Genomic DNA, 7,769 nt, shown 5'->3' on the forward strand with positions numbered 1-7,769 from the left:
AAAAAATCTGTAACCTTCCCTGTGGTCAACAACAGACACACATTATGCCCCTATCGTGGACTAAACCAATCAGAGATAGTAAGGGGCGGGACCTCTCTGATTGGCCGTGGTCCACTTGAAAGTGCAGGTGGAAGTGGGAGGTGAGTAGCTTGAATAAAGCGATATCAATTCATTAAATCCTGAATCGACTTTTAAATATAACTGTGTTTTGCCAGAAACGCCAGATTCTCAGATTAAAGCTCACAAAACTATTTCAACAACAACCAAACAGCAAATGAGAGCAGGTACACGGATTCCACACAAAGACGTAAACACAGAGCGGACCTGACGCATCAGAATCAGCTTTGTCTTTCTTGGCTTTCTCACCCGACGGCCCGTAGACGGACACGCTGTCGGAGCTTAGGGATTCTGATGCGTCCGGTCCACGCTGTGATTGCGTCTTTTTGCGCTGATTCTGAGCTGCAGGTTTTGTCTCTCTCCAGCCAAAATCCACCGAGCCAGCAGCAAAAGAAGCAGCAAACTGCGCTTCACATTTGATCAATGTCGTCATGAATTTTGCTGTTTTGCTTCCACGACTATTAAAATCACACTTCATGCACAGCTAGCTCTCTCTCTCTCTCTGTACTTCAAGAACAGTTTCCCGTCTCCAATCTCTGTTTTCTGTATTATTCATTCGCTTATTACCCACCAGTCTACCGTTGTTTACAGCGCTGTCGGCTGCTGTCTTTTTCTTTTCTTTTTTCACTTAAATGACCTCGGACAAGAAAGCCTATTTTTTCTGTTGTTCAATACTGAAGAAATTTAAACTTTATATGCAGAACATTGTAGAATATTTTTAAGGTTATCTGCTATAAAAAGCCAGACCAGGAAAATCTCCTTCATGTTTTTCTGTGTTTTATTCTCAGTTACTTTCACACAAAGGCATCTGCTGTGATGCTCACAATTCTGATGAAGTCAGTACTGATAAATGATCAGAATTATAATATTTCTGACTCTTCTGGCTAAGTTGAATCGAATCGGGACTTTGAAAACCAAAATCGAATGGATTATAGAAATCAGTGATGATACCCAGCCCTAGTGAGCAGCCTAGGCACGACAGAAGTGGATGTAGCTGTAATAGGAAAAGAACTATTGCTAACTTTTCTGTTAAGTTAAGGCCTGATCCTTCTGAAATTCATAGCCAGTGCTCTGACACGGTGTCATCAATCTTTGAATGCTGAAAAAGCACAGTGTATCCAGAAAAACACATTATATTATATAAATTATTATAAAATTTGTGTGCGCCTAACTTTTGGACATCATAGTGGACATAGTGGACATCATAGTGGTGGACGAGCACAGAAGATGGCTGTAGTAGTAGATTTAGCATCACAAAGTAGAGAACTGGAGAAATACGAAGGGCTGAGAGAGGAGCTAGAGGATGCAGAAGGTGAAGGCAACAGTGGTCCCCATGGCAACAGGAGGACTTAAAAATATCATATTTTCTAAATGATAAACAATCAATATGACATTCAGTGTCATATTGATCACTAAAACAGAATCATTCTTTCTTTTGGTTCCCCTCAGTGATGAAGAAAGAGGTTAAGATCAACTGCAAAATCAAACCAGAATAAGGTAAGTTAGGACATATCATCATGCTTTAGTCTGAGGTGGTTTCTTTTTGAATCTTTCTTAATATGAAGGACGGTTTCTTTGGCCTTTATGTCATCCTGTCACCACAATTCACCGTCTATTTACAGGGTATACAAACCATACTGACATACTGTTGGCTAGAAAGACAGCAGAGTAATGTGACCTTTAAGTCAAACTACTAACTTGTCATACAGTAAAACATCACTGAAGTCATGATGGATGGTTTTCCCTTTTATATTCCAGACTGACACAACACACGGTTATTTTCAGCTGTCTTAGCTGCTCTACCTTCCGCTTTATAGTTATTATTGTATTATATGTCAAAGTAAAAATAAAAACGAAATGTGGGGAAACAGAATGTCGTGTGGATCTTGTCTAAGGAACCACACTCAGCAATCAGGCCAACTAAATTGGATTGTAGTCAGGGGACAGTTATCACTGAAGTCAGTTATACTTATAACTTTTTGTCTTGGCCTCACTGTCATGTCAGAAAATTCCCCTCCATCCAAACACCTGTATAGTGGCCCTGATGTGCAAAACAAAAAGTTTCTGCTTAGCTACATGTGGTGACATGACAGACAAAACTCAGGACAAGAAAAGCAAGCATAACTCTGCATAACGTTATCCAGTGATCTCAGTCTGAATTCTTTCCAGTGTCCTAACATGGAAGGAATGTCTTTGTTAAAAGATTCTCTCATTATTCCAAAATCCCTTTCCATATTTTTTTTAGCTCTCTGAAAACTCTAAAGGGCACTGCTCAAAGTAGTATAGAAACATCAGGCTGTTGCTGTAGATCATTCTAATAATAATACTAATAAAGGGTAATTTTGTTGTGTTTTTAGTTGTATTGTTATGTTTTGCACCTCAGGGCACCATACGGTAGATGTTGAGACTTCAAGACAGTAGTGTAGTTGTATAGAGTCATGTAAAAAAGAGAATTTTCACAACCCTCTACATTAGTGATGTGTCGGTCGCGAACGAAACGGCTCTTAGAGCCGGATCTTTGAAGTGAACAATGCGAGCCGGCTCATTATTGGGAGCCGTGGGGTTTTTTTTCTTCTTTATCTCACCCTCTCTCACACACTTTTTTTCCTGCTTCACTCCGCACACGAGCCTTGTGCTTTAGTGGTGTGCGATACTGCATATTTTGGTATCGATCTGATACCAAGTAAATACGGGCCAGTATCGCCGATACCAATACCGATACCAATACTTTTGAATAAATAAGGTGGATGCCTTGTTGAATTGCTAAATCGCAATTAATTTTCATGGCCTTAAGTGTTTTTTGTGATTTTTCCTTTTGTATTATTAATTACTTAAAACCCAGGACATAATTAGGAGAAATAATTTATTTATAATTAAATAAAAAATGCTTTATTATTGTGGCGGGCCGTGTTCTGCGATGCCGCTGCAGGTTTGGTGGTGGTGATGTGTACGGCTGCCAGCGGGAGAGCTGCAGCCGTTGAATGTACTGTTACAGCAACCGTGTGATTATTGTAAGAAAAAATGATGCTGCGAAGCATGAAAATGCCATCGGGTCTGCCGTGGTGGCGATCTTTTTTTTGTTGTTAATCTTAAGTGCACGCAAACCAGTAAACAAATTAAAACAGATAGTGTTGATAAACTATAATACAAAAATTACAATTAAAATTCTAAACAACAAAAACAATTGGTAAAAATATAATTAATGTCCAAACAACTTAATAACCCCCAAAGTGTCTAAGTCACGTGACGTGTCAGCGCAACACCGAAAAGTAAGAGGGGGGGGGGGGGGGGGGGGGGGGGTGCCTGCTCTCCGCTGACACAGGAGCGGTGAGTCCAGCGACCTGGCTGTTTTGTTTTTGCCGAAAGCACAGCATAGCAAACAAGCAGAACTCAAAGTAAAGAATCGATCTAACCAGGCTAGTATCGATCCGATACCGATCCCGACTTGGGATCGATACTATCGATATTTGGATCGATCTGCCCACCACTATTGTGCTTTGCGCTGGGAAGGGGGGGGGAGGGGCAGTAGTTACACTCGCAGTAGCACAGGAACAGAGCAGGAGGGAGAGACAGAGAAAGAGCCAGGGACAACAATGTCATATTAGAAAGATATACAGGGAGTGCAGAATTATTAGGCAAGTTGTATTTTTGAGGAATAATTTTATTATTGAACAACAACCAGACAAAACGCCAAAACACAGACTTAACAATGTGGTGTATGCTGCACAGTGCAGCGAGGAATGCCCAGACCTCTACATTGGAGAAACCAAACAGCCACTTCACAAGCGCATGGCACAACATAGAAGAGCCACCTCCACAGGACAAGACTCAGCAGTCCATCTGCATCTTAAGGATAAAGGACACTCTTTCGAGGATGCCAATGTTCACATTTTGGACAGAGAGGACAGATGGTTTGAAAGAGGAGTGAAAGAAGCCATCTATGTCCACTGTGAGCGACCATCTTTGAACAGAGGCGGGGGTTTACGACACCAACTCTCTGCCATCTATAATCCAGTTTTGAGATCCCTTCCCAGACGCCTTAACGCCCACTCACATCCTGGGCCATCTGATCTCAGGAATTCGCATGATAAGGTGGGGCCAGGTTTCACAATGAACACACCCGAAACTCTGGCTGATTGGGACCCACACCCAGTTTCACACCTTGGCTCAGGCGATTAGAGGATCATCAGGGGGTCCTTTTGTCCCTCTGTGGGGGGTCACTCCCACTAGGTTTATATCTGGGACTCTCCACCATTTGACCTTAGAACTGAAGAAGCTTCTCGGATGAGAGGTGAAACGTCTTCAAGTAACTTAAAGAAGTCCAGATGCTTTTCTTTGCAAGCTCCTTTGAACCCAAAAAACTCATTAATATCAAAGCTGAATGTTTTTGGAAGTAGTTTTTAGTTTGTTTTTAGTTTTAGCTATTTTAGGGGGATATCTGTGTGTGCAGGTGACTATTACTGTGCATAATTATTAGGCAACTTAACAAAAAAACAAATATATACCCATTTCAATTATTTATTTTTACCAGTGAAACCAATATAACATCTCCACATTCACAAATATACATTTCTGACATTGAAAAACAAAACAAAAACAAATCAGCGACCAATATAGCCACCTTTCTTTGCAAGGACACTCAAAAGCCTGCCATCCATGGATTCTGTCAGTGTTTTGATCTGTTCACCATCAACATTGCGTGCAGCAGCAACCACAGCCTCCCAGACACTGTTCAGAGAGGTGTACTGTTTTCCCTCCTTGTAAATCTCACATTTGATGATGGACCACAGGTTCTCAATGGGGTTCAGATCAGGTGAACAAGGTGGCCATGTCATTAGTTTTTCTTCTTTTATACCCTTTCTTGCCAGCCACGCTGTGGAGTACTTGGACGCGTGTGATGGAGCATTGTCCTGCATGAAAATCATGTTTTTCTTGAAGGATGCAGACTTCTTCCTGTACCACTGCTTGAAGAAGGTGTCTTCCAGAAACTGGCAGTAGGACTGGGAGTTCAGCTTGACTCCATCCTCAACCCGAAAAGGCCCCACAAGCTCATCTTTGATGATACCAGCCCAAACCAGTACTCCACCTCCACCTTGCTGGCGTCTGAGTCGGACTGGAGCTCTCTGCCCTTTACCAATCCAGCCACGGGCCCATCCATCTGGCCCATCAAGACTCACTCTGATTTCATCAGTCCATAAAACCTTAGAAAAACCAGTCTTGAGATATTTCTTGGCCCAGTCTTGACGTTTCAGCTTGTGTGTCTTGTTCAGTGGTGGTCGTCTTTCAGCCTTTCTTACCTTGGCCATGTCTCTGAGTATTGCACACCTTGTGCTTTTGGGCACTCCAGTGATGTTGCAGCTCTGAAATATGGCTAAAATGGTGGCAAGTGGCATCTTGGCAGCTGCACGCTTGACTTTTCTCAGTTCATGGGCAGTTATTTGGCGCCTTGGTTTTTCCACACGTTTCTTGCGACCCTGTTGACTATTTTGAATGAAACGCTTGATTGTTCAATGATCACGCTTCAGAAGCTTTGCAATTTTGAGACTGCTGCATCCCTCTGCAAGATATCTCACTATTTTTGACTTTTCTGAGCCTGTCAAGTCCTTCTTTTGACCCATTTTGTCAAAGGAAAGGACGTTGCCTAATAATTATGCACACCTGATATAGGGTGTTGATGTCATTAGACCACACCCCTTCTCATTACAGAGATGCACATCACCTAATATGCTTAATTGGTAGTAGGCTTTCGAGCCTATACAGCTTGGAGTAAGACAACATGCATGAAGAGGATGATGTGGACAAAATACTCATTTGCCTAATAATTCTGCACTCCCTGTATGCTTTCAATAGTGTCATTTAAGTGACCTAGGTAGCTCTGTTTTGGAAGTTAACGCTAGAAATGTGTTTTGGAATTTGTACGTGCTTTGTCTCTAGGGGCCACTGTATATATTTATATATAAACATATATAAATAAAACCACTTTTTTTTAACATTAGTAATTCCTTTTGTGCATAATTTTATATTGTTGTTAATAATAAATTAATTAAAGCAACAAAACAACCTGAAGAGCCGGTTGGGAGCCGAAAGAGCTGGTTCTCTAAAAAGAGCTGGAGATCCCATCACTAACACCCAGCCCACCACTGGGGAGAGATGCCCTGCAGATTCACGAATGATTGGTTGATTTATAATACTTTATTCATCCTGAGGGCAGTAATTTAAGAAAAGTAAATTACACAGCTTACACCTAAATTCTTACCCTATTCAATGTGTCATGTGCCCTGGTGTCAGCTGATGTCATCAAGACATTGTTATCCAGACGTCTTGTATATATTTTATTTGTTTTCTGAACCTTTCTCTGGCTCAATTAGATGGTAGCAATTAAGTTCAGTTTATCAGCAATTTCTAAAATGCTAAAACCAGCCCAGTTTCCTCCAATCTTCTGCCAATTGATGGAAGTGGAAAGTGGAAAAGTGTGCCTAATGAAGTGACTACTGTTGAATCTGCATAATGTAATGTATGACTCTATGGGGACTGCTTCTAATCTATCGTTTTATTTTTTTCCTCAGTTCAGCGCTCTGTATATAAGGATCTGGTTCTGCTGATCCAGGCAGAGAAATATCAACTAAGGAGCAAGGCAAGGGCTAAAATTTACTAGTTTTATACACTGACACAAAGAAGAGGGCAGGGTGTATAATCATGTGTAAACTACCAGATTAAACCTCAGCTAACTTATTTAATATAAATGTTATAATCATTCCACTGGTGTCATTTAAATTGTAATGTAAAAGAAAAATCAGTGTAATATTTTTGCACAAATAGAAACGAGTTCACCTACTTGTTTGTGTTGTTCTCACACTTGTAACCTACTTCTTTAGGGTGAGAAAAGCTTCGAACAGGACTGCCTGATGAAAGGGGGCCATCTGTGTCCAATGCACAATGGCACAGATTACAAAGAGGTCCGGTTTGGGCCACACATATGTGTGTTGACTCCTCAGTCCACCCACCACCTGGTCCGCTTTTACTTTGTGACGCGCATAAAGAGCATCCTGGACGACTTCCGCCATGGCTTGAAACCAGATCTTATTTTAAACTCCTGTATTTGGGATACTTCAAGGTGGGCGTTGTTGGGATGGAATTATTTGAAGTGCCTCAATTCTATGCTGGATAGGCCCCATGTGGCTGTAGCAAAACAGCCACAAAATCAATTTAACAGACTTATTGTTATTTAACTATTATTATTTAACAGTTTATTACCTCTTTTATCAGTAATGTACTTACTATAAAATATGGATTTCATAAGTTACGGGTTTATTGAAGTCAACTAGTGAACACATCGATCACTTTATTGAGCTACACCACTTCCACTCTGGCGTTATTGTTAGCATAAAAGATTAAATTTAAATAAAGGTTACATTTTAAAATTGATCATTGCCTCCTGTGCCTAAATAAATACATTGATTACCATTAAAAAAAAACGCATATGAAGTAATCACTCCTTTCAAGGATGCCCATTGACCATCACTTTTCAAAATAATCTGTGCAAGTTATTGAATGAGGCTTCCACACACCAAATCCGGTCGTTGGTACTTCCTGGCTTGTGTAGCCATTTTGGAGTTTTTACGTGCTTCGGAGTTTGTACGTGTTTTGGAGTT

The 7,769-nt window shown here is 40.9% G+C and overlaps 1 long non-coding RNA gene across 1 annotated transcript; it reads left to right on the plus strand.

Annotated features, from left to right (window-relative positions):
* Positions 1-108: 108 nt before the first annotated feature.
* Positions 109-6,751, plus strand: LOC113032786 (uncharacterized). Its single transcript, XR_003273928.1, has 3 exons — positions 109-140; positions 1,567-1,614; positions 6,684-6,751. It is a non-coding gene; the product is annotated as an uncharacterized LOC113032786 (long non-coding RNA).
* The last annotated feature ends 1,018 nt before the right edge of the window (positions 6,752-7,769 follow it).

This window comes from Astatotilapia calliptera, chromosome 11, assembly GCF_900246225.1.
Source record: "Astatotilapia calliptera chromosome 11, fAstCal1.2, whole genome shotgun sequence".
NCBI lineage: Eukaryota > Metazoa > Chordata > Actinopteri > Cichliformes > Cichlidae > Astatotilapia > Astatotilapia calliptera.